This window comes from Lonchura striata, chromosome 3 (assembly GCF_046129695.1).
Source record: "Lonchura striata isolate bLonStr1 chromosome 3, bLonStr1.mat, whole genome shotgun sequence".
Taxonomy (NCBI): Eukaryota; Metazoa; Chordata; class Aves; order Passeriformes; family Estrildidae; genus Lonchura; species Lonchura striata.
In genome coordinates this window covers 97,997,389-98,008,495 of record NC_134605.1, presented here as the reverse complement: position 1 = coordinate 98,008,495, position 11,107 = coordinate 97,997,389, and the positions used below count along the sequence as shown (strand labels likewise).

Genomic DNA, 11,107 nt, shown 5'->3' with positions numbered 1-11,107 from the left:
AAGTGAATGAGTAAAGTGGAAGCAAGAAAGAAGGAAGGACAGGAGTCCTCCTTTCCTGGGAAAGTGAAAGAAAAGATGATTTTCCCCTCAGAACTTAATGCTTGTCTTGTTTTATTTTGCAATGCTCTAATCAGTAATTAAATAGTTATGCAATTTGCAATAAATTTAATATCTCAAGTTGAGTTTGTTTTGCCCGTGACAGTAATTAGCAAGTGATTTTTCTGCCTTTACCTTTGTGGTGTTCGGGGGAACTGGAGACATGACATGGCATCAGAGTTCATGCAGCAGAGAGAGCTTTAATGGCCTGCACAGCTCTTACAGAGGCCATTCAACAGACTCCACATTCAGACCTGATTGGCTACGATTTGGTTACCCCCAGCTCACTGCCAACAGCTGTCTGCTTACGTTTTCTTCAGGGATTGGTTGGCATCTTCTCTCTGCAGCCAAATCTCTCCTCCTCTCTGTGAAGCTCTCACACCAGGTGTTTGTGTCATACACCTTGACTCATGGAATTTCTCAATCTTATTCTTCTCTCTTCTCCCACATCCAGCTGCGGGGGAGAGAAAGAGGGGAGTGAGCAAATTCCTGGTTGGTTCTTGGGTGGTAGTTGAGGTGAATTCACCATGGCATTCTATAGTAATTTTTCTCTCTCCTTCCTTCCTCTCTTCACTTTTTTTTTTCCCTTTTCACCTTTTACTCTTTGGTCTTATTTTCTTTCCCTTTACAACAGTTTGAATGGCAGAAATGTATTAAACATAGTTGACAATAAGGTTATTGTTCTTGCAATTAAGTCTTGCTATTATCAGTTCCACATTAGAAAAAATAGTAGGATGTTCCTATTGGAGATGCTTCCAACAGTATGATATTGGCATCCAGATCACATTGTTGAAAGGGATAGTCTAACTACACTGCCAGTACTAGAATGAAAAATGTAATTGTTCTAAACCATAATTGGTATGGTTGTCACCCAGAATTCATCTACACGGGTTTGTATTTTATACCTTTTCCTACTTCGTCTCCCGTTATGTTTCCCTATTTCTCATTCATCTGCTGGTTTTGGGGTGACATGTTCATTTTTATTAAGTGTCCATTGATTTATCCTTCTTTTCTTTTTGGTCTCTGCATTGGTGCTAAAACATTGCCAATCCAACATCACTAGAAGAAACAATGATTTCAGTAGCAGTAATGTTTAACTAGAGTTCTTGGCTAACATGACTGCTAGCAAGATTTGGATTCTTCCTCCTCTAGATCCCCCTGATGTCTGCTGACCCTCCTCACAGTTAAGAGGTCTGTGTGATGCCCCCTTTCTGCTTGAAAAAGAATGAAATGCAAATTGTAATGAAACTCTTTCTCCCCATGGGATGGATCCTACAGCATGGCTGCAGAGCACTGGTAGAACATAACAAAGAGGTACTTTCCAGCTAAGCTACTTAAGGTTCACAATATCTTAAAGGAGAGGTAATGCTGCAATGCGGAGTAGATCCTAGACTGCTCTTTGGAGCACCACACTCCCTTATGGATAAGAATATGTTAATTATTCAGGCCAACAAGTTTTGCATCTCAGCTGCAGTCTTATAATAAACAAACAGGCAGAGAGGAAATGGTCTGAGAGCACAAGCTCCAAGTTGCCCTTGTATTAAGAATATCACAGGCCAGCAGTGGAACTGAAAGAATGGTGCAGATGAAGGTGAGGGAGAGGAAGACAAAGTGTTAAATAGGCAATATATGGTCTGCTAGATTGAGCTGTTTGGAGAAGAAGCATGAAGCTATAAAATCAAGATTTAGATTTTTACAAGTTCAAGAGAGGATGGCTCCCATTTGCAGTTCAGCTTTGAGTCTCTAGTAAAAAATGTTTGGCTTAGACTGAAGTTAGTGAAGTTTAGTTAACACTGTTAGTAAATTTTTCAAAGGATCCCTCATTCAAAACCTGCTCACTTATCTACAAAATAGATTATATGGGGAAAGTTTTAAGGGTGTTGTGTTTTTCAATATTTCTGGTTTCTGAACAGAGTATCTGAAGCAGCTGAAACATTTGTATGGTTTTGCTTTTCTTTCCAAACCTAACAAGGGTGCAGCACTAGTAAATGACAAAATCCAGATAGAGTGTGGCAGCAGCAGGATCCCAAATTAAACAACTGGGAGGTTGATAAATGTTTCTAGTAGCAGATTTAACTACAGATGGAATCGTTTGACCATTCGACACACCACAGTCCGCTTGTTGGGGGCTTCCGACCATTTCTCTGCAACATTAACTTCATAAAAACTTCCATCAAAGAGCCCCCACCAGAGCCACAGTGCCTTTTTCAGAGTGTTTTCAAACAGCAGAAATAAACATTAAAAGATTCTGCCCTTCCTTCCTTGACATTTTTCTGACAGTAAATTAGAATCAGATGGAAGATATCATTATTTCCACAAAGATTATAATGCAAAAAAAAAAAAAAAATTACAATTACTTAGAAAAAAACCCAAACAACCTAAACCCAAACCTTTTAAAAAATGTGTATACATCTGGTTAATAAATTCATAGCGAAATTTTGTTCAAGGCTTATATGTCTCAATTTATATTCCTGTCTTTAGCCAGAGGATGTTCTCCACTGACCAGTACTTTTAAGAAGCATTTATTTATTATTCTGCACAACTGTTAATTTTGTTCTTCAGGTGTTTTTTCTCCTTTCTAGGTTGGCTAACTGCTTGAAGGTTTTTTTGGTGGTTTTTTTTTTGGGTTTTTTTTTGGTTTTGTTTTGTTTTGTTGATTTTTTAAGTACTGCATTGATTTTCTGCACTGTGAGATGACAAAATAATTGTGTACCTGGCACTAGGAAAATAAGTCAGCAGCAAATTATAATATTGTCATTCCAAGAATCTCTAAGAATCTGAGATGATATAATTTTTAAAATGACAGTTTTTCAAAAACAGAGTTTCAAACACAAGCAGGTGGCTCCCCTGTATTCCTGCTGGTGAACACTATGCAAAAGACTGTCAGCGCTCTCCAGAGAATCTGTTCACAGAGAAGGTGCTGAACCAGGATATTGATTTTGTGAACTGGAAATTTAAGGGAGATCTAAGATTAAATATATGTGGTTGAATGTAAATAAGGATACAAAGGAGGACTGAGTCGTGTACATTTTCAGAGGATGACATTTATTTATTAGTATTGAGTAACAGATTCCCCAGTATAAGTTAGAAAGGTTTATGATACTTTTCTTGGCTACCTATATGTTATAATTGTGAAAGAAGATAGAATTATACATTTTTTCTTTAATGCTTATGTTCTCCACAGTATTGAAGTAAGAGACATCACTGCTTTTTGTATTTTGTTGTTTTGGTCTTTGTTGCGAACACTCCTGGCAAAATGCAGGATGATGACTGTGAGAGTGCTTGTGTTTCCTTCTGAGTTATGAGGTCTGGCTTTACTGTGAACAATAATAACTTCTTTAGAGTGAAGAAAATCAGGTCTATTTTGGCTCTTCGTTGATGGTTCTTTGGAAATATTCTCAGGATCCAGTAACATTGACATTGCATTAAAATTCTAGTTGGCAGATTAATTAATAATTATAATGGTCTGGAATTACAACTGAGTAGCTAAGTTTGTTATTATTTGTATTTGTATGCTGTAGTATTCACAACACACTATCCAACATTCACCCATGCCTTGTACCCACAAAGTCTTGATGTATAGAGATTCAGAAATGCTCATGATCTACATCCACAATTAGGTACTCAGAGATCCTTCAAGTTTTAGTTAATTTTTAAATACACACACACACACACACACACAAATACATATATTATTTTTGTTACTGTAAAAAGTTTTCTGGATATTCCAGCAAGGACATAAATCTAAATTATTCGTTAAGATTACAAGCTTTGTCATATGTCACCACCTATTCATATTGAATACATCATCCAGTGGTTTAGTCTTGTCTTCTATATTCTAAACTAAGTCAGATCTTGCTATTTTTTTGTAGTGAAAACATCTCTTGGTACCTTGCCTGCTCACAGCTGGTTTGTAAGGTATACATTTCAGGCTTCAATCTCCCCTCAGGCTGCAAGTCAGATCTTTATTGCTCTCAGTGGCTGTTGAGATAGGCTGTAGGTGCAAAGGTTTAAGTGCAGTGCCTCTGCTGAAGAACCAGGCCTGGCCAGACATCCAGCCATACACATCTCACATTTGTTGGACAGAGCTATGCTCCCTGTCAAATACTGCCATGTCCTTATCAACTATTATACAGGTTTTAGCAAATTTTGGCACTGGTCAACTGAAAACAAGTGGTAGCAAAAAATGTGGTTGTGCTGTTTCACCAGTGTCAGAAAATGAACTTCATGAAGGTGGTAAAACCACACACTCACTGCTGTCTTTTACTGTAAAGCTCCCAGTATTCATTATGAATATCTATAAATCAGTTATAACAATTAAAGGCTTGCTGGGGTGGTCATTTTACAAGCACCAAACAAGAAATACTCAAAAATAGTGGTTGATTTGTTTACAGATGATTTAGGACCCAAATTAAATTTAAAATTGAATGACATTTCAACTCATAAACCTCCACTTAGGTTCTTCTTCTATTCTGAAAGGCTCAAGATCATGAGGTCCAGGCTGCCTGTGGCAGAAGTACAAGAAGTATCTAGACCTTATGTTTCCAATCCATAGAACATAGAATGGTTTGGGTTGGAAGGGACCTTAAAGATTATCTAGTTCCATCCCCCTGCCATGGGTAGGGAACATTCCACCAGACCAGGTTACTCAGAGCAGCATTCAGCTTGGTCATAAACACCTCCATGGAGGGAGATTCCACAGCCTCTCTAGGCAAACTGTTCTAGTGCTTCAGCACCCTCACAACAAAGAATTTTGCTAATACCTAAACTCACTCTCCTTCAGCTTAAGACCATTCCACCATGTCCTATCATGACATCCTTATCCTTTGGCCACAGGAAATAATCTTCTCACCTACATTTATCCAGCACTGAAGTAAAATCTTTCTTCCTTCATAAAGAAAAGTAAACCAGAAATACCTATGCAAGACATGGAGATGTTCTGAACAACTTTCTTTTTATTATGTATTTGAATGTCCTTCTGATGGGTGACTATGCCTTTGCTAGTGGCACTGAAAGAGCCAAAAGAAACATATGTTGTGAAAAGTACCTTTAGCAAAACAGACAGATGGATAGGTAACACTTTAAATCAGGGTGGCCAATGATTAGCAATTCATTTGGTATTCATTGCGATAACATTAATTGTTATGAATAAATTACATTTAGCAACACTTGGAATTTTGTGAAAAGAACATTTATTTGCCTTTTGGTGACTTTGTAAAAAGGAAAAAAGAAACCACTTTTTTTATTTTTTCCATTTTGTTTTATTTTTCCCATCTCAGAAAATTGGGTTTTTTGCAAGATTTTCAAGAAAATCACAAGCTGTGTACCAATGTTTTAGAATCTTAAATGTTTGTAATACAATCTCTAAGTAGGTCTTCACTCAGATCATGCTTTTAAGCTTTCCTTTTTTTAAAGCAATTGAAAAATTTCTAAAGTGCTCAATCCTTTCTGCTGCTTAATCACTCTCCTACTCAGTTAAATACACCACAGAAGTGAAAAGATATACCTATTGCTTGTAAGCTGTAAACAGTCAGTAGATTGTATTCTGATGATTACAGACAGTTTATATTGGCTGGACTGGGCTTTAGCTGTCAGCACATAAAGAGAGAAATGGACAAAAGAGGCTCTGAGAGCAGATGTTGACACTGGAAGCTCAAATTCAGGGATCCTCAGCCTGTGGCTATGGAAGCCCAGCTGGGAGAAAGAGACAGGCTGCATTCATAGAGCCTCTCTGGGATCCCTGCCCCATGCAGGTACCCAGCCATTGAGAGACAGGAAGATGAAAGGCTGCTTCACAGATGTCACCTGCTGAGGGTTCAGCAGCCTGTCCAGAAATGTCATGTTTGGCAGCTGGTGGAGGATCCCTCCCACCAGCTCTGGCGCACAGATTCTCACAGTATTCCGGGAAAGATGCTTACACAGGGGCTTCCTAATGAGACAACATTAAAGAGAATTTTTGGCTTCTGCCTGTAACAGCACGTTGACATTAACCTAGCTGTCCATTCATTACACAGTTTTCCTGAAGATCAGTCACTCTAACAAAATGAATTTTAGGCATAAGCATCAAGCCAAATTACTCTGGAAAATTGTCGAGATGGCTATCTCTTCACATTCTGATAAAATGATTCTATATTCCTTTGTTTCTGTGTATGTTTCAGAAATTCTATTGATACATGTTCATCTGAGGTCCCTGGCCCAAAAAAGCAGTACCAACAGCAAAGCTCTGGAGGATATATGACACAAAATGGCATACTGAAAGCTCCTTGGTCCTATTATCTGCTTGGACAGTGGTAGGATATATGACCTCATCTGAACACGTTTAGAGCATCGGCAAAAAAAAAATCAGAGAATATTTCTAAGAAGGTAAAAAAGAAGAGCAATAAGAATTTGACAGAAGGAAGTTAAGATCTAAGCAGAAAGGTGCTAAGGTGAAGAAGAGAAAAGTTAAGTTGTTTGGGAGAAGTTAGTGCTTGCCCTTTTTTCTCCCCTACAGCCCTCAGATTAAGGCAAAGGACAGATGCTTTGTATTTGCCTTTCGGGGTGCTCTGATGTGCACAGAAAGAACAAGAGGTCATTTTCCATACTACATACAGGTTCAGGAAAGTGACAGGACTTGATTCTTGTAAATTAGTTACATTCAAAGAAATATCACTTAAATGCATGATATCTAAAATTGGCATGAGATCTAAAACTGCATTTAAAATAACTCAGAATAGTAATGTTTCTCATTCAATTTTTTGATATTGTTTTTTCACCTATTTTTCCTCTCTTCTTTCTGTATTCAATGTATTAATAAGAATAGCCATGTTTTTAACAAGTGAGATTTTTGTTGTAGTGTCTACCTAATAGTGTATTGTCTCTTAAGAGCATTCTGAGGCATCAGCATTCCATTAGGTCCCAGGGAAGGACTGTGATCATCTGCATTTTTTCACAACTATAATTTGGGTTATTGTTTTGGCTCTTCCAGGGAGTCTGCTTGCATACCAGGCTAGAATAGGCAATGGTCCTCATAGCTTATGGCAGGAAAGGTTTGCCTGAGCATGCCAAGCAGAAGGACTAAAAATAAATTTGTTCATTAGTCACATAAAATGTCTGAAGCTAAAATCACTTTTAGTTCTCCTTCAGTTTTTTACAATGGTGACTGAAGCTTTAGAGCATTAGGGTCATCTTGAAACTTTAGTCATTGCTATGCAAAAGGGGAGGAGAAAAATAATGAGTGAAAAATTAGAGGAGGAACTAACAGAAAGAAGTAAAAACATGCTGAAAAGCATGATTTAAAATAAATTCACAGCATTGACAAATTGGAGAAGCATATAGTGTCAAAATTTGAGCTTGGATTGGAGCATTAGCACCACAAAGCTGTGGTGATTAAAGTTACTATCTCAGTTATTTTCATCTTTTAAGAGGAACTGGGAGGATATTCCAATTTGTGGAAGTTCAAATTGAGATATCTTTGAAAAAAAACTGATTTTGAAAAGGTAAAATATTCAGTTTTTTTGAAAATTGGTTACCTAATGTGAAAATCTGACAAAGAGAAATCTTCAGTTTGTTCCATTATGTGCATATAATTTGGATATCTAAAGAAGAATAAAACCCTAAAATAAAGGATGTCTTAGACAAAACCAGAAAAAAATCTCCTTAAGTCCTGGCCGCTTTTAGTATTTTCAGTGCATTCCATCCCTCTTTATATTTGTGAGAGAACTACAAATGCTGGAATTTTCTCTTTAGGAGATATTGATTAGTTGAACTATGGAGTACTAAATATACATATCAATGAATTTTTATGTTTATAAAAGTATTATTTTATTTTAACTACAGTTTTATATTCTACACCATCAGGTTAGACTTCTGTCTAGTTGAGAAGGAGTTTTTTAATTAAAGAACATAAAATTTAAATGGTTCAGAAAATGTCAACACGGGTTCCTATTTTCAGCCCAACACAGATGATAGAACGAGAGGGCATAAATGAAAATTAAAGAAAAACAAATTCAGAACAGATGTCAGGAAACATTTTTTTCAAGCAGAGAATCATAAATGTGTGGAATGGCTTACTAGGCAAGATAGTTAAGGCAAAAACACGGAGGTCATTAAAGAATCAATTAGAAGACATCATGGTGTAGATGGAAAAGGGAATGAAGCATGATGAGCCAAACCGCCTCTGCTTGCTACAAGACTGTCTCATGTTCTCAAGAAATCTGGACACTGGTGGATGTTTTTAGAACTCTATGACAGGTGCTCGCTAGAAATCTACACAACTCTCTCCCTCTCTTCTCCTACTCTCTCCCTTACTTTCTGCAGGTACTCAATACAACTTTCAGGAGTACCATCAGAGCAGTTTTATTGATGGGAGAATTTGCATTAAATATGCATTAGAAAGTCCTGTGAAATCTTTGAAACATGTCCTATTACAAAGTGATTTTATTATCATGAAGCAAGTTTGCCAGTAGAACAGCAGGAACTTCTATTAGTAAAGATGTCTTCTACTGGGAAGATTTTAATATATATATAATTTTTTTTTTTGGTGAGTATTACCATTATAAAGAAATATTCAATACCATATGTAAATGCTATCAAAGATGATGTGGTAGAAATACTTAAAGGAGAAAGCCAAGTCTTGTAAATAAGCCAGGACAGTGCACCTGGCAAGCTGTACAGCAGAAACAAAGATTCAGACCTTGCTGTTCTGTCAGAATGGGGCAACCAGAGTATCTGGCTTAGGTGAGGCTAGATAGTGAAGATGAATTTGGTTTACTATAAATCACCTACATCTATGAATGGAGGAGGAGGACAAACAAATAACCTCTGTTGCTCAAGATTATTTTGAAACAAAAAAGAAATCCGAAGTGATAATTATATCTCAAAAGCGACAGATGTTAAAACAACAAGATGCTTTAAAAACAAGTACAAGCTAGAAATGAACTAAAAGGAAATTATTGCAGCAAGCCAGCTGACCGCAATTATTTCCAGCTTAGCTGTTTCAATAACCTGTAAAATCCTAAATATATGAGAACTAAGAGTCATATTTTTACTCTGCAAGTCTAGAAAGAGTTCTTTAAAGGGATAATGCATTATGAGGGTGAAATGATTTTTTAAATAATTTAAAACATTCAAAGAACCAGCTCATTCTTGGTGAAAAAAAAATGCTCTTGTGTTAATCTGTGTATTAGAAGCAGAAAAGTACATCTTGCAATGTTCTTGATATAAATAAACTGATATAAAATTATGTTAGGCAATCCTAGATAACAGGTTGGATTTGTAAGTGGTCAATGCAGCCTAAATAGCAATTTAGTCAATGAAGTGCAAAATACTATTCAGCTCACCCTAAAGTAGATAGTCTGCTCTGGTGAGATGAATATCTGGTTAGGAATAATAGCAACTTAATTCACACTATTTGAGAAAATCCTTTTTGTGGCTACTATGATTTTCATTTGCCTTAATCTATTTAGGAAGTGATTAAATATGAAACATGTTGATCTTTTCCCATGACCGCTAGATGATTGGATGAAATATTTCTATCTAAGATCCCTACAGCTGATTTAGCCACCATAAGATTCCTTGTCATCAAAAGAGAAAAGTTGGCTGCTACAGAGCCCAAGGTTTCATCTCAGTCTAATGGATATCAGATTAATCACATTATGAAAGTGCCCATTTTTCTCTACTAAGGGGGTGCAAAGGGAACATAGGGCGACTAAAGGTTGGTGTTGAAATCTAATTAATGCCAGTCATAATGTTGAGTTGTTCCCTTGCTACACTCTTCTCATGGAATCATAGAATCTTTAAGGCTGGAAAAGGCCTCCCAGATCATCAATTCCAGCCTTTGACCACTGTGGCCACTTAACCATACCATGAAGTGCCATGACTCATTTTTTGAACACTTCCAAGGATAGTGACTCCACCACTTCTCTGGGGAGCTGGCTCTAAGGTTCCAAGTTTGATCAATTTACACTTGTAAGATCCTTAAAGTTATAAGGAATTTATACTTGTATGTAATTTAAAAATGCTCTTTACACTTGCATCTTGTGAAAAGGTAGAGGAATAAAGACAAAAGTCTCAAGGGAGACTAGGGAACAATTACTTCTTCCCATCGAGGGAATGAGTAGAGCTAAGAGAGGCCAACAAGCAGGTCTTACCTCTGGCTGTGTGGAGTCCAACAAGCATTTCAATAAAACTTATTTCTGTAAAGAACATCCACAGAAAAGTAAAAACCAGTAAATTTTTGCAGATCTCCAGAATTTACCCATAGTTGGGCTTTTCTTTTTCTTGGAACTGTTCAGCCTTTCTTTGGACTGAATATCCACAAAAACACCTGGAGCTCACAGTTGTGGCCCACCAGGGCCCGGGATGCGGCATTTACAGTGTAGGAGGGTCTGATAAGAGACTGAGCAAGCCGAGCTACACCCCACAAAAAGGACCCTCTCTGAATTTGCCCTCTCTTCAGAACAGCAAGACATTTTATTGTTTAAAATTATTGAATTTTTTATGCATGAGAATACTTTGCTTGTTAAATAAACAGGTTTTTTTCCACTTTTCTTCAAAGAAATATTTTCCCAAAATAGTTGGGTGGAGGCCACTTGAATCTGCTTTCTATAGGGACCCCTTTGAAGTTTCCTTCCAAATTTGCCCTAAACCAAGACAGTTCTCCTTAAATTGTATACAGTGTTTGAACATTTTTGAAATTACATCATGAAATGTATTTTTCATAGTTTCTTCAATCACTCCCTATTTAGAGAAGGAAAACTAATCTGAAATTACAAAGCTGAGCTATTATTTGCAAACCAATAGCCTGCAGAGTCAGGATGAGTCTCAAGTGATTTGTGCCATCTAAAAAGTCTGTTTGTAAGGTAGTGCTTAGACTATATCAATGTTCAGCAGAGAAAGATGAGCCACCTCAGGGCATATGACCCTCCTCAACAATTAAATTTTGGCAGGACAAATTGCCTCCTAGAAGTATTTACATCAGTCTGCTGATGTAGATATATACAGGAAAATACAGATATATACAGAAATATAC

General features: G+C 37.0%; 1 long non-coding RNA gene across 1 annotated transcript in view; it reads right to left on the bottom strand.

Annotated features, from left to right (window-relative positions):
- Window positions 1-518: 518 nt before the first annotated feature.
- The window catches only part of LOC144246014 (uncharacterized), an 81,081-nt gene continuing 70,492 nt past the window's right edge, over window positions 519-11,107 (bottom strand). The window contains exon 3 of the long non-coding RNA XR_013339616.1: window positions 519-550. This is a non-coding gene — a long non-coding RNA (uncharacterized LOC144246014). The remainder of the gene's footprint in view (window positions 551-11,107) is intronic.